This window comes from Leuresthes tenuis, unplaced genomic scaffold (genome assembly GCF_036924035.1).
Source record: "Leuresthes tenuis unplaced genomic scaffold, fLeuTen1.0.hap1 SCAF_3, whole genome shotgun sequence".
NCBI lineage: Eukaryota > Metazoa > Chordata > Actinopteri > Atheriniformes > Atherinopsidae > Leuresthes > Leuresthes tenuis.
The window spans coordinates 21,589,784-21,615,366 of NW_027325357.1; the positions used below are offsets into that span (position 1 = coordinate 21,589,784).

At 38.1% G+C, this 25,583-nt stretch overlaps 1 pseudogene; it reads left to right on the forward strand.

Moving 5' to 3' along the window:
* The first annotated feature begins 1,486 nt into the window (after window positions 1-1,486).
* On the forward strand, window positions 1,487-25,342 carry LOC140303687 (V-set and transmembrane domain-containing protein 2-like protein; annotated as a pseudogene).
* The last annotated feature ends 241 nt before the right edge of the window (window positions 25,343-25,583 follow it).

Consider the following 25,583-nt stretch of genomic DNA (forward strand, 5'->3'; position numbering starts at 1 on the left):
ATCTGGAACAGAAACATTATGGTTCTCCTGTTTTGAGAAGGGTGGTAGTTTATTGGCACTGTCACTGATGACTTTCTCCCATTAACTAGTTGTTTCTGGATTCAATAACAAAACATCCTCTGGAAAGACTTTATCCAGAATCCAGCCATCAATCCAACTGTGGTTATTTTATTATTATCAGGGTAATGAGCAACTGAAGAGTATTCCAGCTGGCATTGGGCATGAGGTAGGATACATCCTGGAAAGGTCACCAGTGTGCAACGCTATTAACCTAAAGAGACAAGCAAACTCAGAATGCCCAATTAACCCAAACTGCATGCCTTTGAAGTGTGGAGTGAAAGCGCTCAGAGAAAACGCATTGAAACACAGAGGGAGCGTGTAAAACCCACACAGAAAAGCTGCAGCAGACCAGTAGGTTTGCAGGTTTATGAGGCCACCCTTGGTACATTATGTTTAGATGTGTACACCAATATTCTGGCCGTTGACCTTACTCAAAATAAGACAACGTTCCTATTATGACATTTTCAGTTGCAGAGAGAATATTTAATTCATATTCCCATTGAGCTATTACAGAGAACAGTCTGAATAACAACTCATGCTCACAAGTCCCCTTACAGATTGCCAGAATATGTACGTATGTATATGTATGTATTTGGATGTACGGTTCCGGGCCAGAGTGAGATGTGAATCAACAAGTTAAGCCACAGTTAGATTGACAAAGGACTGTCTGTGGCAAATTATTTCTTGGAGAGTGCTGCATTTGGAGAGGGTTTTCCCAATGTGTAACAATTAAATAAACAGTTCAACAATTAAAAGCAGTCCATTTTGATATAAAAAATATATCACACAATTTCAAAGAAATTAAAAAAACAACTCTACTGTCAAAATGTGCTTCTGCTAAAGACACTTCCGCTAATGACCTCAGTGTATTGTTCCAAAAAAAGGGTTTTGTGTAACACCAATAATGTAATCACTGCCAGGAAACTGATAGTATTAATTCAAATTAGCAATTATTTATACCACATTCTAAAACACTTAACTTTATTATTGCAGTTTTTAATTACTGAGCACTTAATGGGCATTAGTGTGAATATTATGTTAGCTTTGAGGGTTTTTGTTTCTGCACAAAGAAGTGACCGCACATCCATTGTTTTTTCATCCATCTCAAAATTCAATATGCCTTTTTCTTTACCCTGAGTTTTAAATAGGGATTTTTTTTTCTGGCAAGCACATGGAGACTTAAAAAGTAATGCAATGCCTTACATAAATAACTGCAAATTGACCAGACAAGCTCACATGAAAATGGATAAATAAATCACCTGAGAGACACAATCTGAAATAGATGCTGCTGAGGAGAGACGAGACTTTAAAAATCAGCGCAGAATTGAACTGAGCACCAGCATCTCTTAGAGATCCCTCCGCCTTATTGAATTGAGTAGCTGCACCTGCATCCACACCGCTTCTCCCTCCGCTTGCCTGACCGCATCACCTCCTCCTGCGCAGGCGAAAGAGGAGCAGCGTCTCTCTTCACGTCCAAATGTATGGCTGCGAGAGCTACTGATCGCCGGTGGGGACATATTGTTGTTTCACTTAATGTGAAAATTTTATAGAACTGCTTGAGATACCGACTGAGGCAATGGGAGCATTTGGAGTGACATTAGGAATTTTACAGTACGCAGGACTTTACATTCAACTTAACGCAGCTCTGAAAGACGGATACGTAGAGGTGGATAATCACATCTCTGGAAATGGTAAGTTGTTCTGTGCGTGAGTGGTAGGTCAAGATATTCACATTATCCCATTAAAATCAGAGTGAGGGATGAGTTTCAGAGAGCATCGCTTGCTCTTAATTTGATAGTGATTGTTTTTTTGTGTGTTTTTAAATTTTTTTTTTTTTTTTTTACAGTTGATGCATTTTATCACAAAGATTTGGTGTTGACTCCTTTTAGCTTCAAATGATTAATAAAATACCTGACGGTTTGGGGGTTAAGTAAAACTTGCCATCTTCAACTTAGATTATGCTTTAATGATTTTACACACATTAGTGGCACATTGTGCAACGTGAGTATATGGTATCACTTTTAGTCACTTACAACCCTTTCATAGCCTGCATTTTGACTCGAGAGAACCTGTTCATGGTGAAAAACTCAAATGCAGCTAAAACATTTTTTAAACATTAAACTATTTAATCATACATTCAAACTACACCTGCTGACTAAAGCCTCCAGAAGATTGTTGTGTGTTTGATTATTTCTGCATAAAATCTTGCATCATGAATAACTGCTGTAACTCTAATGAAACTAAAGGTATCCTTGACCTAAATTCCAGTACAAAAAAAGTTCCCTTTAGAAATATTCAGTATCAGAGGAAATATAAGACCAGTTTTAGCTGTAATAACATCACTATGAACAAAATTTGTGCAGCCTGTGCAGTCATGGTTATCATGCGATCTGCACTGTAATTCAGATTGATGGTGGTCTCTGTAGGTTTATGAGGCATTACCTGATTTTAACACAAGCATTGTGCTGGACAACTAATACGCATGATCCTGCACCAAAACATGAGCCTGTTGATTAATCTTTTGTTCAATTTTAGACAAAACTCATACAAGGTCTAGCTTTGATATTTCAAACAACCACACCAGAGATCTTATTGTTTTAGTTAATAAATAGATACAGTTGTATGTCTAATAATTTAGTGCTGTGCTTACAGAAACTTTGACATAAATATCCCTAATCTGGGAGGGAATTTAAACAATCGTTCAGCCTCCAGTCTTCCATGGGACTCCCAGAATTCTAATGATATATTAATTCATATAATTTACTTTGTTTTGGGTTTCTTTTTGCCTTAATTCAATAGATTTCTGGGAACCTGAGGAGTAAAGGAAGTAACATGCAACATTAGCACCCAATCGAAACTTATTAATAATGAATTACTCTCGACTATATGGGCCTATCATTTAAAGACACCATTTGGAATTAATGGATGTAAAATTATACCCCACGGAACTGATTGTAAAATTCTAATTTAGCTTTGAGTATGTGATCTTAGCTTAACATTGTTTTGTATTGTTTGATGCTATTTTTATGTTTGACACTAAAAACACACGTTATGTTAGGTGAGTAATTGACGAGTACACAAACTCTAGAAATATGGCCATTACCAGTACATTTAATGTAAGAAATGTTCTGTCCATGTCAGGCTGAAGAGTCATCTATGACAGCATCTCCTGTCAACAGCTGTCCACCTCTTGTGTAAACAGAAACGTTGCAATAGTTTGGTACCTCCCTTGGGTTGGTATTTAACATTCTACTTCTTCAGCTATCGACTTCATGATGCCTAACTGTGTTTGCTTTTGTTTGGCACGATATGACCTGGTGAAATATTAGGTAACCTGCTTTGTCAGTCAGTGTCATTTAGCACTTATGAGCTTCCTCACAAGAATAACAGTCCCTAATCATAAAAAGTGTCTGTGAAACCTATAGTAAATAGTAATTACCCCTATCCCTATAATTATAGTAATCACATATTTTTTCATCTTATTGTAGTTCTGACTGCAATTCCCACTGTTCTATTTTCCTATCTATTTTTGTGGTGATCTTATAGCTCATCAGAGAATTTCATCTCTACTATTTCATGAGCTACTATAAGCTTGCTCATCTGCTCCAGGCATAACATACCTTTAAAATCAAACCACTTTTGTCTTTTTGTAATATGTACTCCATGTACATATAGCTCCAAATCAAATCATCTTAAGTTGTTTTATTGGAAGTAAATATATTCCAGCATGCAGTACAAATAATCATTGGTGCCGGGGGATGGTCTATAGTCATTTGCAGCATAAAATTTGATTATATTAATGATAAATATGGTTAATATATCTATACCTGACATGTACACCTATTAGCAGAACTGCCAGTGTACATTCATTTTTCTTTATAAATGGCTTCTGGTTAAAAGACTAAACATTACCTAACGATTTCCAATAATCATTAGGTAATGTTTGTTATGTTTAAAAAAGAATAGACATCCTATCATTAGTTTTAATGCTGCAGATTGTTGTGCTATCCACACTCATATTATTGATCATGTCCAGGCTCAGACTTTTATGTATAGATTTGAGAAGATGCCATCTACAAACAAGACTGAGTCACTTTGCATGTTTACATTTTGTTCTTGTAACTTTTATTTAGATTTCACTGAGGCCTGCAAATCAGAGTACAGTGGGTTTGTAGGAATTGAGTCTTAAGTACAAAAGATCTTGACAGCATTATACAATAAATGGATGGACAGATTGCATAGCTGCATAAAAAACAATATAGAATAGATACGGATTTGCTATACCATGAATCCATAAGTAACTGTTTACAATTCCACAACTGAGCTCGTTTCATAATGCTCAAGAGGTTTTTATTTTCTTTTAAATCATGATTTTTGTTAAATTGGAGAATCAGAGGAGAGCTGAGCCTTCATGCAGAGCAGAAGGGCTGTATACACTGTTCTGGAGAGTGCTTGTTAGATTCAGCCGTGGCTCATTTGTTTCACATAAGTGCATCTGGCCCCTGTACCCCATTTCCGCTTGAGTTGAAGTGTTGATGGAATCACCTGCGACCAAAAAATGAGACATTCTCTCTGAGGACAAATGCTCCACTAAGATGGATCAGAAGCTTCAACTCACTGTTTGCCACATGTGTAAGGTTATGATTCCCCTGCCATATATGCATGGAAGTCATGTCTCAGCAGTGAAGACAGAGCAGGCAGCTTTGTGCATGTGTGGTCCTATGTGACTTTTTGTCCTTGGACAGAACACAAAGTGAACATACAACAAAGTGATGGTGATACCACACGTGGTTTCATCATCTGTTGTGAGCCCCACAATTCTAGTACAATTGCTTGCGATCTTAGAGCATTCTGGCAGTGTTCACCGTGTTATCTATTGTAAGGATACCACTTTCACAGTGTGGGGGCGTGTACCAATTCATTAAGCTTCCAAAGTGTCTGGGATCCTCTGCCAGTCCTCTGCTTGGTGTCCTCTTAATGAGGACGGCCAGCCCAGGCAGTTTTCATTGGCCTTCAATTTAGCAGAACTCTGACAGTGCAACTCAAGGAGGCAACAGATTATATAGTCATGCTGTCACAGCAGAGGGTGCTGGCGGAGGCCCGGTGGGAAATACAAGGACAGTGAAAGATTGTTGAAACAAAGCAACCTCACCTCAACTGTATACTGGAGGCACGAGTAAATTTAAGATGCTGTGTCATGAAGGAATGGTTGGTTCTTCTGGTGATGCAGAAATCTGAGGGGACGGTTTAATGTGAGGTAGTGAGGTAACATTCCTATGAAAAGCAATTTATTCAAAAATTGTGTTTTTCAGAATACGTTGGTCACATTTGGATAAAATATTTTGAATCTTTAATGGTAGGGATGCATCTATTGTGAAGGTTTGTGCTTATACCGATGTTGCATTTGATAATTAGGCTGATGGCTGACAGCCAAAACTGATTGCTTTTGTCGTTTATTGATTCTGCCATTAATGCCAGAAAAACAATGAAAAAAAGATTTTCTGTTAGTTAAAAAAAAAAACCTGTTTAAAAAAACTCTTTAGCTTCTTAAGCCATTTCTTTTTCTTTTCTCAACTTGCATGGTCAAAGCAGACTTTGTTTTATGCCCAAAGAAAAGCTCTTTAAATCTAAAGGGGAGAATATTTAAGCATAATTTGGTCTAAGAGGAAATGAACAGCACTTAAAAACGAAGAGAAAAGGTCCCCATAAACTTGATATATTTCCGTTACTCTGTTCCCTACACAGATGGAGCTTAAGTGATTTGTCAGCATGCCAACATGATGCTTCTCCATATGTGTTTCATATATTAATAAGTCCACCTCCAACTTCTCCCTTATGTTCATATGGTTACAAACACATGTAAGTTAGAAGGAGAGGATGGCAGAAGGCTCTAATCCATGGACCGTCAAACAAAGCATCGCTAGCTCTTAAGGCATGTATTCTATAGTCTTAGCACTTTGTAACTTCTCTTCCAGTCAGGATTACTTAAGTTTTTCCTGCGCTCTCAATCACAGATGATTAAGGTTTGGATTTAAAGTACATTCTTAACGTTAGAACTGATGCACATGGTTACAGTTACAAAAATCTACAATCTTTTTGGCTTACTCATTTTACAATTCACAGCCATTGATTCCCGTCGTGTCACATGAATGCTACCCGATAGAAAAGGCTGGCCAAGGTATATGTTACATTATTACATTTTATAACCATGGATTGCTACAATACTACATTTTGGACATGAGGACAAATGTGCATGTGAGACTCAGCTGACATTAGTCATGAGGTCCTGGTTGTATAAACTCATGTAGATTACGTTCATTGAAATTTAAAACATAATTTATTCATCCCAAAGGAAAATTGTATTCAAAAAATGTATATTAAACATTGTATATGAATACTAAATTGTGTTTATATAATACTTGAACCTCCAATACCACTGAGACTAAAGTGAGAAATAGTGTGATCTTCAACTCAGCTTTTTTAAACTCTGCAGATGGTGCCCATTGTGCCAAGCTGAATGCTGCTGCACTCACTCATCCCACTCAAGAAAAACACAAGCACTATTACATGAAACTTCTCAAGGACAACATAGTCGAACTGAGCCTATCGTCTTTCATCGCAGGGTAGTCCAGATGGAGTACAGTGTGCAAGCTTGAAAATGCGTCTGAGCACCTGTATGTATTGTCAACAACACGTGCCACATCATGTTGCCACATACAGGGAGGAAAAGCAGAAATAGGTTCTAAGTCCCATGTCCCAAGGGCTATGAAAAATTCACTCCACAGGCCCAAAGTATCAGTGGTAACAGGCAGACAGCTGCTAGCTTGATTACCGGGCTCCATTCTTATTTCATTATTTTTACCTTCCACCTTGAATTCTGGCTGAAGGTTTTGCAGCGAACGATTATTTCCCCAAGGAGACTCCTGTCTGTATGCCCTTCTGCTGATTCTGAACCAAATACAGTATTATTGACTCCCTGGTAAATTCCCAGATTAGATATGTGTTTATTAGTGTTTTTCTTCGCTAACGGTCACTTGTACGTGAACTGTGCTGTAAAAAACGCACAAAAATCTCACTGCACATTAATTCTTAGTGACAGTCATATGATATTTAACTCATCTGTGATTGTTATTTACTCTGACAGCTAAATAATATCTTATTCGTGACATAAATGAAAACAGCTGCTCTCGAGTACTTAAAACATGTTTCTTAATTGTGATGTTTCTCACATTCGCAGATCTCATTAGTTTGTTGCATGCAGAATTAAAGCCTGTTAAGATCAAGACGAATATCACCAGCAGGGCTCCTTATTGCGGCAGCTTCCTGTTGTTTCATCCACCATTCCCTCTGGGCCTCCTGGATTATTAAACCCATTCATCAAATTAGTGAAATACCTTCTCCCAGAGTGGTTCTGTTCATAGGTTATTTACATTCACCTTGGTGGAATTTATGGTGTTAAAGTGGATTTTTATGTCTCGGTATTAACATTTTTGTTTCAAAATGAATAATTTCTTTGGTGCCCTGTGGATGTGACTCCAGTGGAGGCATTAAGTTAATGAACCCTTTTTTACTACCTGTCCCCTTTGGAAGCACCTTTTCAAGTGAAAAATGTTTGCACTTAACATAGAGGATGATTTCTATAATACTTCCACCTACCAGGGCTTCATTCTAAATACAGCTATGCAGGAAGAGACTGAGACATAAAAGCAGCCCTAGGGTTTAACTAAGAACAGCCATAAAACCATTGTTGTCCTTGGGTGAGTTGTCTCAACACGCAAAGCCTGTTGCCGATCTCTTTAAAAAATGTTGTCCCGAAAAGACACATTTAAAGACATGATGTCTTTTAGGGTGATAACTCTAGTCAGCCACATTAGCACGTCATTATATACTCATCTTGGCACTGTTAAGTGCATGTTAAGTGTAGCCAGTGAAACATTTCTAGCTGAAATATGCACATGGTGGAGCTTTCTGAATTAGATTTTGATTTTATGTATATTTGTGAGACCAGGCTGCTGGTCAGTGCTGCATTTGTACCTCATCAAGGATTTTTTGTTTGCTTCTCATGGATAACCAGATAAACTGTTTGAGTTATCTTTGGAATTCTTTCTTTTCTGTCTGATAACCTCATCATCCCTTTTTATGTGCAGGCTACCGCCTCCTGCTTCAGCTTACTTGTGCCTGTTGTACCTCTGGTCCTCGATGCTGCTGCCAGGGTTACCATTATTTATCTTTTAGTTGTTTTGGTGTGGTATTTGTTGAGCATGTAAGCATAATGAACAACTTGAGAGGTGAAATCAGGCTGGGTGCAGATTAGAAGCCAAAAAGCTCCATTCTTTTCTCAGGCTGTTAAATATGCGTTCTCCTTTAAATACTGCTCTGGTGCTGCATACCCCAAATTTAAATGGACGGCTTCAAATGTACTCAATAAATACACTGATAACTCCTGTTATAGAAGGATTTGTTGTATCTGTTGTACCCATTAAATCGTGGAAACACTATATATGTTTGTGGTCTCACAGTTATGGTTCACTTCTTCATTAGGAGTTATTGAGCTTGAGGGAAATGTTGAGAGATGCACATGCACATTTTGTTTTGGTTTATTCATGTGATGCGCAGACAGTAGGTTGAGTGCAGAATAACATCAGCCTGATCCTTTAATGGGCTGACAATGAAAAAGCAAAGCTCACGCAGCTCAAGCTTCACACAGGCACACATGCATGAGCAAGGAAAGATAGGGGTGCCATGCTTGCTTCTCACCCATGCTAATAAGATCTCTGTAATTTAGTCATCCTTAAACAGCTCAAGCTCTCTCCTCAGCAGAGAGGGAGAGGATTGATGGTGCCCAGGGTGGATCTATGCCTCCCTTTTTGCCTGGGGACTGAAGTGAGAAATTATTTTCCATTAACATAAAGGAGTGGGGTCTTTTGGATGTGGTACTATTTGTTTCCATGTGTTAATATATTTATACTGTCTGCTGCATTGTTTCTTTCATTATTTTCTTTAATGAGTCTATGGTGGACAGCAAGAAGCTGATTCGTTGTTCTCGTAGTCTCACTTCTATCATTGCTCTCTGAGCTATAAAGTAAAGAATACTAAAGAGGACCATTTTAAAAATGCATGTACTGTACATGCAGCTTCAAACGAAGGTCCCTTACCCCTGCTTGAAGATAACTCTAACAGTACTGCCTTTATGAAAATCCATACTTAGACAAGGCCACGCCAAGCAAACTCATTCTTTGCAAGCTCTGTAGCATAATAAATGAGGGAGCCAGTGTGCTCAAGATTTCCCTGGAAGTCAATATTCTCTTCAGAACTACATGTTTTTCATCTTTTTTTCAGCCAAGGCTCTGAAAATTTGCCAATGGAGTCAGCTTTTGTGTTGATTTAGCATTCTACCAAGGTTACAGGATTGATTTCTGGAGAAGCCGCTGTGATTAAAGTCGGGAAACAGTTGGATGTCTGCTGAGCAGGCTTGTTACATGTAGGCCCTGACGTGCGCACAGCACACACCAGCAGACAGTCTGTTTGTCAACAATTCATGTTTCACAGGAAGGTTGAAGGGGGAGGCCTGCAAAGCAAACGGAAAGGCAATTTGATAACTGTCAGAAGGATTTTCAATCCCTGTTGGGGGATTCGAGTTTTAGGAAAGCATCAGACTACATCCAGCTTATGAGCTCACATGCAAGCCAAACACACATCTAAGACCGTTATCATTATCACCACAGAGTGTAACTCACCAAGGCGTCACCTGTTGCTTTGTAAACTGTCTTTACTTTGGTATTTGGCGGTCACAGTCTTGGTCATCTTGGAGCCGGAGGTAACAATACTACAACAAGAGGGTGGAGCTGGAGAAGAGGGATATATGATACCTGTTACAATTATCTATTTAATTATAGAGTTGTTTTCAAAATGACCACCAGCTCACTGATCAGAGGGAGTAACTTTAGCTAATGAACACAGCTAACAATATTGAGATAACTGTTATTCTGGAAGACATTACACTATATCTGATTATGACTCATTTAATCAGCAAGGAACATTCAAGTTAGAATCCAGTATATATGCCTCTGGGGCAACAATTAATATATCTGGGTGTAATAAGCAAAAACAAATAATGACTTTGTCTGCCATGTGATGCTTATAATTTGATTGCAGAAATATTTACTGTGCAAAGTTTGAACAAAACTAAATTACAGTTAAAGAGTTGAAGGGTTTTGCATCTTTTGCGTGTGTAACAAAAGCCAGCTTAGGAATGACCATGTGTCACGTCTATTGGTTTTGTTATGTTTTTAGTTCTTGGTTTAGTCATCAGTTTTGTCATGTTTTCATTTGGTTTCCCTTTCCCTGTCATTAGCTTCACTCACTTCACCTGTGCTTTGCCCCTCAGCTGCACTCCATCACTAATCACCTCCCTTCAGTATTTAGTTTCCAGGCTCCCCCCATGCACCCAGCCAGATAATCATTGTCACTTTCGTTCATCTTTCAGGTGTCAGGTTTGTCAATGTCACGTTTACCATATTTTTCATAGTCAGATTTTGTTTTGTCATGTCATTTTTAACAGTCCATACTCCATTTTTGTAAAATAAATCAAGTTTTACTTTTAAAATACATCTGCAACCAGGTCCTAATCTCCACCACGCACATCACCCATCCATTGTGACACCATGGTAAAAACATCCACTGTCCAACGTAACTGCTATAACCTCATTGCACTTAAAGCATTTCCAATGGCAAGAAATGTCAACGGATTACAAAATCAAAAATAAATGTGATCAGATTTGTGATGGTTATCAAAAATATGCTCAGTCATGCTCATTCTTTTTTTAATAAACAATATACACAATGTGTTGCTGAGTCATGCCTCCAAAAAGAAAAAGTAAGGTCGATAAAGTGTGAAGCAAACTGATGTTGACTATTCAAAGAAAAAGACTTTACACTGACTTGTTTTTTTCCTTCGTATTTTAAAACAATATCAGCACCCTTGGATTGCAACCCTGGATTCCACCAGACCATTTTGGCTGCAGCATAGTTTCATTTAATCTCTTACATGGTTTCATGTCACACTGGGAGTATTATGATACAGGGGAGTGTGTCATCTGCATTATGCATGGTTAGAATCCTCTAAATCCAACAGCAGCAACCACATCTGAGCTGGAACGCATCACAACTGTGTTCAGTGGAATCCAAGATGCCAGAAAATATTTTCTTAATTTAGAAATATGGCACTGATAAATGTTGTGGTTTCTATCCTCTCTACTTCAGTGCCTGCAAAGGTAGTGAAAACTTCTGATTCAAAAAGGTTTGCTTAACATTAAAGACGTGGAGATAAATTCCAACAGGGTGACCGTGTCAGTACATCAGTTTCATAAAAAGTGTTAATGTAGCTCTTTGACAGATAAGAACCAGGAGCTATGGAGCTGTAATTCACAAGCAGAGAAACAGCTTGTTATACAACCTACTGGGTGATATCGGGTTTAATTTAACTTCTTGTCATCTTTTAGCATTTAGAATCATGCTATTTCAAATGTAGTTCCATATGTTTAACCCTATGATAATGATTTGGACATTTGTTTCTGTATGTGGATCTTTGGCTTTACAAGCATAGTCAGAAATGTACTTTAAAGCCTCTCGTTCTCGGGAGGTTTTATTTACAATGTTTTGGTAAAGACAAAAGGACAAATTAGAAAATTAAAATTTGAAAAACAGTGGTTAGTTTTGTTGTGTAAAGTGTTTGTAAAAATTAATTGAAAAATCGTTTTTCAAATCCCTGCTCAGTTCTACAAGGCAACATTTTCTGTGGGAGTGACTCCAGACTCTTATATGACTGAGAAATGTGAATGTATGCATATCCTTGGTTTCTACTAGTTTACCATGGCAACATTTTATTATAGATACTGTGATGCAGACACCTGTAAAAAAAACAAAAAAAAAAAAACAGCTAATAACATGAACAATCAAAAAGAATGAATCAATATCACTGTTTTCTGGTATTCCCAAAGAAATGTCTCACCTGTTTAGGTACATGCACAGGACAACGTACTTTCTGTTCAACATCTCTAAAAGTCTTCAGAGACCTGGTCATTTTTCTTTTTTCTTTGGGCTATGGTCATTGTCAACCACACTATTGCTTTGGGAAACCACAAAATGTGTTTTTTTATCTGATTTAAAAAAAAAAGAAAATGTGTGTCAAAATACGCATGGCTGCACGGTGGTGTGGTGGTTAGTACTGTCGCCTCACAGCAAGAGGGTTCCAGGTCCATCCCCACCTGGGGCCTTTCTGTGTGGAGTTTGCATGCTCTCCCCCTGTATGTGTGGGTTCTCTCCGTGTACTCCGGCTTCCTCCCACTGTCCAAAAATATGCATGATAGGTTAATCGGTGACTCTAAAATTGTCCTTAGGAGTAAGTGTGTGGTTGTTTGTCTCGTTTGTCTCTGTGTGGCCCTGTGATGGACTGGTGACCTGTCCAGGGTGTACCCCGCCTCTCGCTCGATGACCGTTGGGATAGGCTCCAGACAAAGCGGGTTTGCATGATTACCAGCAGATTACCATAATAATATCGGTTTCTGTCTTTACTGCACAGAGTGCGGCATTCCTTGAAATTTTCTGGATTACGCTGTGGCTTTGTTACATAGTATGTAGACTAATTTCATAAAATTGTTGTCTCATATCTCTTTTCTGTGTTTCTAAGTTTATTTCATCTTTCACTCCTAACACTGGCAATGATGTTGTTTGCCTTTCACAAAAAAAATAATAAAAAATTGAGCAAAATTTATGTATGATTCACAAGTGTTCTTTTCTGTGATGAAAAACAGAGAGTTGCAGGCAAAATCTGAAGACCTGTTTTTATTTTCTATCTTTTCCCTCCCAGCACAGAATGTGTTACTTATGCAAAATAGGCAACAGAAATTCACGGAAGCGGTGCGATGATTTGTGTCAGAAAAAAATCACGGAATGCACTTAACATACATTACAAATCAAAAAAGCTACATTTATTCACACTCCCAGAATACTGAATTCAAGCCACAGGGCACCATGCACAGCAAGACTCCCACACAGGGTAAGTCTCCCTGGATCCTGAACATCTGCTAGAGCCAGTGGGCAAAGCTCCAGGAGATGTATTCGGCTACTCAGTGAGCATTGGAAGAGTTTCTTTATGCCAGACACTAGAGAGCCCAAACACACAGACTGCCCACTCAGCGAGTTAGTCAGAGAAAGAGGTAAGAAAGGAGGGGAACTGAATTAAAGGAAGAAGAAAAGAGAATATAGAAGAGACTTGAGAGGGAAAAAAGAGACAGAAGGGCCTTCTAATAGGTAGAAAGTAAGAATGAAAGTGCAATAAAAAAGGCATCAAGAAAAGTAAAATGCATTCTCAACAAGAGAGAAAGATTTAAGACGTTGGTGAGCTAGAGAGAGACAGCAATAGACAGAAACAGCTAAGAAAGGATTTAAACAACTCAAAGAAAGGTGGAAAATTGAGAAAAATCTTGCGTTTGCAGAATCAGGGTCTTACTGGCTGACAGGGAAAATGAGAAGGAATTACCTTGCAGCCATAAGCCTGTTCAATTGTAGCTCTGGACTGCTGAGAGTGTGTGAAGACTCCCTGTGTAGCTCTCTCCTTGACTCGACCTAGACTTCACACACTGGTTTTAAATGTGGAGCTAAATTTTGCATCAGTAATTTTTATTCAGTAGCACTACTGGATTATACTGTAAGTTTGAAAAATACTTTTTTTATGATAAGCTCACCTTTATTGCTGTGTTACGCCTAAGTTTAAGGTTTTAATTTAAAGTGACAAACATGGCATAACCAATTTTCAAAACACTGGGCTTTTGATTAAAATTCTCAAAAGAATTGCTCATTTCTGTCTTCGACTCTATGGTTTCATAGTTGAAAGGTGGTCCTTTTCTGTCAGTTATTACAAATTTGCCTAATCACAAACATCATTGTTTCACTTGTATACATGAAGCTTGATGAAACCAATAGAAATGTTCTTCACTATTTCCACCTCATTCTCTCCTGTGTTTTATTGGCCACAACTGCTTAGCTTGAGGCACTTAACTTTTGATACTCAACTGAATGCTTTTCAGTACACCTCCATTGGCATTAGTGTTATGGATTTAATCAAACAAAACAGCGCTGCTGTGGGCATATTTTGATTTAGCCAATTATTAAAAAGGGAAATTTCCCAAAAAAGGGAAAAGGTGCTATTGCTGCTAATCAGCAGTAGACCATTGAATCACTCATCAGTTATTTGTGTGACAGTTCATTACTTTCTAAAACGTCACATACTTGACATACCTACATGCTGGCAGCATTTTAGTTGTCGCTACCCTGCCATTTAGACACAAATCGGCTTAAGATTTATATGGAAATTACATTGTTAAAAGCTTTGTCAGACCCTGTGTACACTCCATCAGGCACCTGCGACTTGGCCCAATCCCACTTCCCCTAATTGGCCCTACACTTCTTTTTTGCTGAGGTAAAGTTGCCCTATTCTGTTGTATATTAAGGAGAAATGGTCATCTAGACCTTCAGCTATCATACAAGGGTCATTTGGATGGCTATACGAGGAAATATGTTCTCCATATTCCCTAAAAAAAAAAGATTATACACTATAAAGTAAAAGTAATACCAAGGGGTAGGTCTGCGATCAAGTTAAATAGTGCCACTCTATGCCATAATAGAAATATACTCCTTTTACAGAGTGCTTTTCAAATCATATCATGACATTAATATTGTTAGAGAAATCAGAGGCATTGGCAACAAACCAGAGACAATCCATCCATCAGTTTTTTTATACCCGCTTAATCCGTCGGTCGGGTCGCAGGGGGGCTGGAACCAGAGACAATGTCTTTTTAAATTTGAGGACACAAAGAGCTCATTTTCTTTTCATGTAGAATACATGAGTATACATAAAATATCTTTGAGCTGTGTTTTTCAAAGATTGAGTCGGGTTAGATTTTTATTAAGAATCTCTCTTCTAAATCTCCTTGACTTGCTTTGTTCTGATTTGCTTGCTTAACAATCTTCTGAAAGGTAATCATTGAAATAAAAGACTTGGAACATTAAAAGATGGTAAATCGTTACACCAGCTGTGATTACTGTCTAGACTAACAACAAAAGAATAGTTAACACTACATGATAATCGTCCTAGAGGAGACATCCCACTCTGCAGCTAAATCAGAGGAAATTAGTGGAGATGCACTCACAGTTTGTGTCTTTTTGATACACACAGAGCTGTAGGGACATCAAAACTACCACTTTACTGTAACATCTGACAGTCTGAAATGAAAATCAGTCATTTCTGTAAAATTTTCTGCTCTCATTTTTTTTTCTAGTGTCTTTATTTTTTTTACCACATAAAAGTGTAAGAAGTGCTTGTGAAATGTGAATTTTAAGTAGTTTGACCGAATGTAATGTTGAGCTTCAGACACAGTTATATAGTTTGCTGGTGTCCAGTAGATCTTGTGTTACAATCCAGTCTCACAGGGAAAATGTCGAATGGTTGTCAATTTGATCTTTTTATTTTTATACACAGACACAATTTTCACTGTTTTTGTGTTACTGGAAATACGAAAATAAGGCCATAGAGTAACACAGTATCACAACATTTAGTTAAATAGTGCTGTCTTGACTGTTGCATCACATCTAATAGCCAAAAACGTCTGTGTTTGATGGTTCAAAGGATTGGAGGATGGTACTACTCACCCAACCGATAAATGAGAGAGTCAAGACTTCAAGAGTTCTATCCTGACCACTAATGCCTTCAAAAAACTTTACTTTGTATTGTTGTTTTTGCATTCAATCGCTATGTCCTTGTCTTTTCACTTGCTGTTAAGTTGTTACAAAGTAATTGGTTACGGTTAAGTATCAAAAATGAAATAGTTACAGTTAGAAAAACACTGTGGCTGACATTAAAATGGACTCTGTAATGATGTATTGCATCACAGTCAGTGGATCTACATGATGAGATTAATTCAATTATAGCTATAGTTAGACTATGCTCCTTATTTGGGGAAGGGCAATTATCCAAGTATATATGGCAGTGAATAAATTGAATTATTGACACAAAGCATGTCATACCTCAGTGTGATAGGTGGCGCTGTACCCATTTCAACTATCACTAATAGAGCCACAGTTAGTTGACCTCTTCACCACCACCAACAACAACAAACTCAGGTATTCGAGAAAGATGGTGAATGAAGAGCAAGATGAAGCTACGTCCCTCTACATTTCGTTTGTGATGATATTACTGTAGTTGTCGCCGTCGACTTCCGGGTCACGACCCCGGGAAAAAATCTGGAGCACGCACAGAACGCAAAATCCAATTCCCAGTCCAATTCACCGTATACAATTGAAAACAACATACTATTGAAAAAGATGTGCTGAGTGGCTCCAAAAAAAAAAAAAAAAGTAAGAAAGAAAATCCAATTTACATCTTCATCTGCACAAACAGATTTCCTTTACGTGACTATTTCACTCTTTCCTTTGAGACTGAGCTGCAGGTTCTTACTTTAGCCTGAACTAAGATCTTATGTTTTATGTAAATACTTTTCACTTTAATCTCAGCATCTTGTCTTACAATATTACATACTATCACGTCAGTTTCAGATGTAAGAGAATGTGCTCTAGCCTGAAGCCTTTTAAACATTACCCTCAGCAAACCGACAGAAAGTATTCCCCCTGGTCTTTCATCTGCCAGCATCTCTATAAGGATTCATATGGTAAGATGCGGATAAAGAAAGACTGGAGAGGTAGACTTAAGTTTGAATGAAATGCATCCTGATTTTCACTCTCAGGGGCATTTGCATAATAGAGAAGAGCTCAACACTTGAACATGTTAAGTAATCAGGAAAACAGACCAAGGCTTACAACGTGAAATGTGACTTTTTTTTGTGGACTTTAATTTAGTCAGCTAGTTTATTGTTTAGCTGGAGAAAAAACGCATAAACATTTTGGACTCCAGGTTGTGTCTTTAATTAGAGATCAAAATTGTCCAGGTGTGTTCATAGGCCTTGATCTGTCAATGTAACTTGCAACAGTTTTGTAACTGCAATAACTTAATTAAACAGAGTTAATCCCTCAACTACATTAACACAGTGTGGATGAGCATGACTTGTGCTGTGCGTTCACTGCCATGATTAAATGAGGATGATATATAGTAGTTGTGAGATGTTGTTATAGGACATCCAAAAGCTTGGACACACACCTGTACACTTTAATAAATCAGTCTTGTAAGAAAGCTTACCTTTATAAAGCTTGCAGTGCAAATTTTTTAACCTCTAAACTTTGATGGAAATGTTGTTAGTTTGGTGAACCTCTTTAGTGTTATTTGTCCTCAGCTCCAAATTCATCTGTTCATTGACAATCGGTCACAGCTGTAGTCACTGACTCATTAGTTCCCCAAAGTATATAGGCTCCTTTGTTTGTCTCAGTCCTCGTCATTTTGTTGTGGTTGTCTGTTTCCTATCTCCTGATTATCTTCTGGATAGTTTGAACTTTTGTCTTCTCCTTAGTTTAGTTTATGCTTGACTGCACTTTTTGTTTGTTTGAATAAAGTCTTGAGTTCAACATCCTTCCACCTCCGGTTGGTCATCTGCATTTGGGTCCTCATCAACCACTACAATCCATAAATCCCCAACATTTAGTGTTTGCTGGTGAGCCAACACAACTGAAAAACTGAATGTTGCTGCTGTTGTCAACAGGACTCACACTGAGCTAGGGCTATCTGTAGATCAGCCTCTGCACATACACTCTCTTATGCCTCTGAGAATTGCTGAAGTTCATATTAAGTTATGCACTGCTGCAAATAGTCATTTGTTCCTAATAGTAAGCAATAAAAGTATTTCTTATGTAAAGATGGCTTAAACATCAGAGAGGGGAATCAGATTAACCCGGCCACCCTTACTGCATCACACCCTCACTAATTTCACATTAGAATAAAACACATGAGCACTTGCAGTGTAACTGTTTTAAGGCAACAGAGCACAACCTAGTATGCCATTTTAACTATAAGCTTGGAACGTTTTCAACACAGTCACAGATCAACTTATCATTTATTGGAGGAACAGATTACATAAAATGCATAGATGAATAGCAGGGAGGGAAGTTCTGTAGTTGAGAAACTGACACTAAGATCTCTGTTTGAAAACTGTAAGGAAACATGTATGATATTCTGCTTACACAACGTCAGTTTGTACATCTTGGCCTACCTGGGCTGCCTCCGTAACTGACCTGGTAGAACATGCACCCCATATAGAGGTGGCAGAAGTTACTTCACCCGACCCTCTGCTATTTGCTGCATGTTGATCACCAACGTTCTTGTACCATATCCTTAAAAAAAGAAAAAAAAAAAACGATCTGTATCCGACTTATGAACATATTCTGAAGAAGCTCAAATTGAAATTGAAACAATTGGATTTTGGTGACTTGTGCTGCTCACACTGTAGTGAAAAAATCTGACCTGAGTCACATTTGGCCCACAATTGACATGCAGTCTGAAAGTAGCCTATGATAGCATGATTCGCTATTTCTATGTATTCATAGATTTATGGGACAATCTGTAAAGGTTGTATATTCTTTAGCGCAAGTCATTTGCTCATTGCCACCTCCCAGAGCAAAGGGCTGGCAACTCTGATAAAACTTTAATTTATGTGCAGTCTCTCTAATTCTATCAAAAACGGTCATTTATCTGATCATTAAATCTGGTCATTAAACTTATTTTATATCTAGGTATATGTATGTAGGAATATGTTTCCCATTAGTGTTGTTGATGAAAACTCTGGAACCACAGAACCCCGTATGACCAAAAAAATAAATAAAATAAACCATTTTACCCTTGTTATACCTGCTAATAATCTGCATATTTATATTTTGAACAATATGGCAACTGAGTAAAGTATTTACCTAAAGTTCTACCATTCAACTTTACAGCCATCGTTGATGATTGTTTGACAGAGGAGATTTTTTATTCATGATTTAAGTCACCATAGTTTGCACTGGCTAGCTATTGTGTCTTCCCTCATATAAGTGTTAGTGAAGGTGTTTGCTTTACTATAGTAAAAAGATGTGCTTAATTAGATTGATTGGCCACCAAAGTATTGTGGTACTTCAACCACAGTTATTTTTAAAGGTTCTGTATCTATCTTGTCACTGTGTGTGAATGTGAGTGTCTATCGAACCTTTTCTGCTCCTCTATCACTTTTCAATCTGTCTTTCCCAACTCTTCCTTTTCAACACACTCACCTTAGCTCACCTCTGCCCTTCTCTGTCTTTTTCTTACTGCTCCTCCCTTCCCTCTTCCTTTATCTGCCTGGACCCCTGAAATGCCCCAACCCTACGTAATGTCACATCCTGATAAATGAGGCTGTAAAGAGCAGTGCACCAATGGTATGGTTCTTCAAGGCCAAGTCAGTCAAATGACACCAAAATCTTCTACCCTATTCTCAGATGCTCCCTTATTTTTTTCAAGCTTCCTGTTCAACATCTGGATCCTCTTTTCATAAAGCAGAGAGGATATAAAGTGCACATGCAGTGGTATACCTCTATCTTTGCTCACTTTGTCTGTTGATTATGGGGTTTTGTATTTGTGAAATATTACCTGATTGTCCAGATCCTTAAGATATATCAAAAATTAACAAATTAACTGGTTTCTCATTTTAAATTTCCATTCATATTGCACTTATCAAACATGTTTTAGCCACAGGAGGCAGCTGTTTGTAGCTATAAAACCTTTGAACACTATCTGGCCTGCACAAAACAGCAGAGAGATAGTTACTTTGTTGGTGGTATGGTATAGTGGGCCACTAAACGGCTAAAGAGCCTAAAGGTGTTTACTACTCCTTTAACTACTTAGCTAGTTAAAGGAGACTGAATATTCATTTTGCCTGATGACCAAAAACTTACATTGTATATCATAGTTTACATGTATGTTTTCAAAAGGGCTCAGAGATGCTAAAATGTAAACTATTAAAAGAAAGAACATCTGTTGTAGATAAATGAAAATGCCAACTCCCCTCTACATTATTTTTCCATTAATAAATTATTGAAAATGCTCCTGTGAAATCAATGCAATTAGTGAGACTCGTGGTCTTTCTAAGATGTTTGAGTTTTCCATAGCTGTGCATTTCCAGCCTTCAGTTTCTGTAATCTGGAACTTCTTCTGTGCTTTTGACCTGTTTTTGTCACTGGATTTCTGAGCCTGCCTGTCCCCAGCCTATCATGAGTTAAGTCTCTCTGAGTTTTGCCTTGTCTCTCATGAGTCTGATTATTCTTTAAACTGGACAGAGTTCTTGTTATGAAAGGAAGGGATATTGGACCTTGATGATTGCTCTTCAGATAATCTGTCTATCCTAACTATATAAGCCTTAAGATCAACCATTAACTTCAGCTCATCTCCCAACACTCCACAGTCCTCAACATTGAGTTGACAACAAATTCAATATTTTTTAACCCACTTCTGAGTTGTCTGAGCTTCTGTGGGTCCAGTCTGCTAACCCATTATAGACTAAGCAAGAGTGAGACAAAGACTTACTGGATAGGAGTGTTGTCAATACATATCACCTCTGTTTTATATGCATTCCATGTTCGTTAGAGTACCGTATATTAGTCGTAATTAAAGTGCCCAGTACTGTTTGAACACTGCCAGGAGTTCAATGAACAAATAATAACAGATTACATGCCATGGTTTGTAACTTCAGCTCTTGTTTATATTGATTTGTATGTAACACAGCACAGATTTTGCATTCATGTTATCTCTGAGTGTTGTTTGAGTTCAGTCGTGTGCGTGAAAGTTTTATTGCAATTTTTTATAGGTGTAAGATTTAAAATTTATTATTCATATTACATCAACATTACGAGTCAAATGTGATGTTCTGTGTAGGTGGGTTATCTGATATGTGTGGGACTGAGATTTTAGTGACAACAGAATTATAGTGTCTTTACAAAGCTAATTAGTTCTGTGAGCTGCAGCTCACTTTTCTGTTCTTCTCTGTTGTGTTTGTAAAGATTTAGAAATCTCCAAATCAATGCTCATGGCTTAGTTCATAAAATCCTTACATTACATTTACATGTTCTTTTATGTGATTTCTGCACACGTTCTTTCTTAATCTTATCCCAAACCTTTGTATATATTTCTTCAAACATGCCAAAGTGATATGTTTTTCAGATGGAGAGGGCTACAGTAGTATCTATAAAGTGTCCAACAATTTAGCAAACACCTTACTATTTTCCATAGAAGAAGTCTAAGAGCCTGTTTATGCTTGCATGGAGGTGTCGTCCGCATTGCTCTCAGTCCACCCAGAGTGGGGGATTTGGGGTATGCAGTCCCAAAAAAAGGTGAAAAGCACAGACAGCCACAGCACGGCAGAGATCTTTAGCCACTATACACAGATGAAAACAAACACTATAGAGGTAGAGACCAATGAATAAATGAATTCCTGAAAAAATAATTAATTGTAAAGGTATAAAAGGAGAATTATTGCACATCAAAAGGGGAGAGTAAATGTACACTCAATGCTGTTATTGGACATACATGAGATCAATGATAATTGCACATTTCCATAGCAGCTGCCAAGTCATGGATGAGGAACACATTAATCAAAGTTTTGTTTAGCAGTCTGATCGCAGCTGTGTTGAAGCTGTTACTAAAGCTGACAGAGCTGCTAAGCAGGCAGTTCTATATCTTGCCCAACAAAAAGAGGGAGAACAGTCTGTTACAGCCGTGAGTGGGGTCTTTCGGAACACTGGTCGCTTTAGCTAGTCTGCGTTTTTTGGCCTAGGCCCTCAATGGGTGGCATTGTGACCCCAATATCTTTCTATCCTCACCCAGTTCCTTAAGGCCTTTCTGTCTGAGATGTGGAAGTTATCATACCAGAGAAATGCTGTTCAACACATACTCTATTGTGTCTCTGTAGAATGTGGTGAGGATGGATGGGTTGAAGCGAGCCTTTTTCACCAGAGAGGAGGTGTGAGGGAAACAGGACAGGCTGTCAGCCACATGAACCCAAAGGAATTCTGTGTTCTGTGCAACTTCCACAGCAGTTCAATTGATGAAGACTGGGGTATGCATGGGCTGTTTCTTTCTGAAGTTGATCATCATCTCCTTCGTGTTTTCGACATACAGTACAAGGTTGTTGTTCATGCACCAGTTAGCAAAAAGCTCCACCTCCTCTCTGTAAGCATTCCCCTGGTTTCTCTGGATCATTCTGAATTTCTCATTTATGCGTTTACTTACGATGTGTCTTTTCCCCCAGTGTTACGCTCGCTGAAGTGTGATGCAACAATGTCACATGTGAAATGTCAGAGCTCTCTGGGAAACAGAAATCATGAAAGGTTTTGGGTTTTTTTGGAAGGCCTTCAGCTTGTCCCTTTTCTTCAGCTTTTATTCGATATCTTAGTCTCTTTCTTTCTCTTGCAGCTCTTTTTACAGAGGTCCCACATGACATCACAACCCACAGTGGTGAGGATGTAGAGATGGCCTGCTCCTTCCGTGGGGCGGGCTCCCCTTCCTACTCCCTCGAGATCCAGTGGTGGTACATTAAGAACCACAGAGACTGGGAGGAGAAGTCTGCCGATATCACTAATAACGTAAGCTTCAAAGTAAAACAGGTTTCCATTTTTTCCTTTGCTTGAATGTTGTAGATTTATGTGGGCATTTCCAACCAGGGGTAGCACTTTTTCAGTTCACCTGGTTAGTCATTTTAAGGGCTTAAAATAAAAACAATAGTTTGAATAACCAGCTAAAAAGCAAAAAATAACTTCAACCTTTTTCATTTGTACTATAAATTGAAATTAACCCACAAAATTATGTTAAAGCATTTATGGAAATATATATTATTTCTTAGTCTTGACTGTTCTATTTTATCTAAATACTATCCTATGTTTCAAAAAGCCTGTTGCATTTTCTTATAGAGTGACTACCAAACCCAGATTAGTCTCCACAGTAGTTACGAATCACAGTTTAGTGCTTGACATCGTGCAAAACTGAATTTTTAGCTAAATTTGCTTTGATTCTGTATAAACTAAAATTCTGCCTGCTATTGGAAGTCATAACACCTGTTGTCTATTTTCAAGCTGTGGTCATTGCAGCTAAATACACACCGCTTCCAAGAGTGTGGACCCTTCTGTCAACTGCTTGGACTGAGCCTAAATTTGACCGTATATCAGTGGGAATGAAATGTGGCATTAGCAATGGCAGAAACCCTCTGGCTTGGAAATTAATGTATAATTGCTGATTTGCATTTGCCAGCACTGGGGGAACAGGTTGACTCTCTCTCATCATGGGGGAGCTCAGGCTCCCCTGTTGAGCCTCTAGACACTATAATTGGTGCTGAAAAAGAAATAGATTTTCAAACTCTCTCCTTGCTCCATGTATAATTCATACCTATGCCCAAAAGAATACCTCTGTGCTTCTGCATACCCAATCACACACACTCTCTCCTACTCAGAGACTTACATTCTTAGTGGTGGAATGTGTGCTTGTACACACACACATTTAAACATGTAGACATAAGTGTGCACACACATACATGTAAGGCTGAACAGAAGAGAAAGTGGCAACAACAAAACAGAAGAAAAGTAGGGAATCCTGTTTTAATTAAAGCTTCTGCAAACATCAGACTAATTTATCAATGTTGCTCCAGTAAGACATTTTTTGCAATTACGATTTTCAAAGAAAAAGGCCACCTCAACTACTTTATTCATGTTTCTGTGCAGGTTGTAACCCTCGGGGAGATGTCCAAAGATGCCACCAAAATTAGTGTGAGTAGCATCAACTCTCATCTGGCATAAAGTCATTATCAATAAGACAAGCTTCTTTTCATTATGACTTGCTTATATCACGAGTGTGAAAGACCTTCATGAGACTGTCTTTGTCATTATTATGAATATAAAATATTTTGAAGTGCCCTCAGCCTTTCAAACACCACTTTACTGTATGTGATGTCTAAAAGAGCTTTAGTTTAGAATACATTGCCTTTGTCCTCACTAGGTGGTAAAAGTGGCTGGTAGCAACATCTCCCACAAACTTCGTCTCTCCAGCATCAAAACATCAGACGAGGGCACCTACGAGTGTCGTGTTATTGACTACAGTGGTCCCGTGGCCCAGCACCACCGTGTCCGGGCCTACCTCCAGGTGGAGCCCAAGAAGCCTGAGGAGTCAGGTGATGAACAGCTACAGGAACCAGGAACCAGTCACAGGAGAGTCACCCACATTCCCCCCACCGTACAGAGGGAAGGGGACTGAGGGTGGGAACGACTGGCAGCACTGCTGACTGTAATGAGAGCTTTGTGTTTTAGAGTCAGCAGTCTGCCCGTCTGCATGTTCATGACTTATCTTTGTGAAGAAGAACTGTCATCGCACACTAATCACTGATTCTTAAGTGGACGCTTTGTGTTTAATGGTTTGTTATTTGGTCGTTAATGTTGTTTGGATGCCAGTGCTGTTTAATGCCAGTAGAGGGCACTGACGGTACATCTGTGGTATTTTTGTTGTTTTATATGTGTACTTTTTGCAGTTGCTTTCATTTTATATTAATGTAACACTAAGGCTTTATTAAGAAATAAGAGCATTTATTTTCTAATTTCCTTTTGGATGTCTTTAATAGCAAACACAAGAATACTTTTTCCGTGAGACAGACACCGGACAGAGCCTCTTGATTTTAACCAGATCTGTTGTCTTGTACAACATTGCTTCATTTAAAAACCACAGTATTTCACTATGAATACTTTCAAAGAGAGGAAGAATAATTTAGAATTTTTTTATTTTAATTAATCTGAACATTTTTCAAAGTGCATTGCTTTAATTTTCTGTAACCTTGAGTGAAAAAAAAATATCAACATTTAGCTCTCTAAATTACACGAGGTGTCTGTCACCGTGCAAATGTATGCACAATCAGCCAATATAGAAAATCTTCTGTATATTTACTTTTTTTCACTGTAGACCTTTACCTTCACCACTAAAATAAAGTTTCTCAGTGCTGCTTGACCAAATAACAACCATAGCTACAACACACAATGTTAATGACACCAAATCTTTGCCATTTCTTTCTCACTTGCAGTATGTCTTTGAGTCTTAATGAAGAATGTAATTGAATTCTCACTTTTTGACTGTTTGTTCTTGGCGCTGCTGTTTGATATTTATTCTGTTAAATGTGCATTTGTTTGGTTAATCTTTTTCTTTGTCCTTTTGTGGTAATGTACATGCTTTATCAAAATAGGGTTTTAAGTGAAGTTGCTTACATTTAACAATGTACAGGCTGACTCCTGATTAAAAAGCCTTTTAAAAAAACATGGGCATTGAGACACAATGTTTCTGACACATCTTACATGCATTTATTTTGTGTATTCACTTGATCCTCTTTAGAGCTGCAGGAGTGAGAGGAGCTGGAGCCTTTGAGACTTGAACATAGCTAATTACACACATAATTTGCCAGTTGTCCTTATTTTTTTAAAGAATATAACTATCTTGAAGGTTCATATCTTGAATGATGTGACACAATCATATTTTATAGAGCTTAAACTTA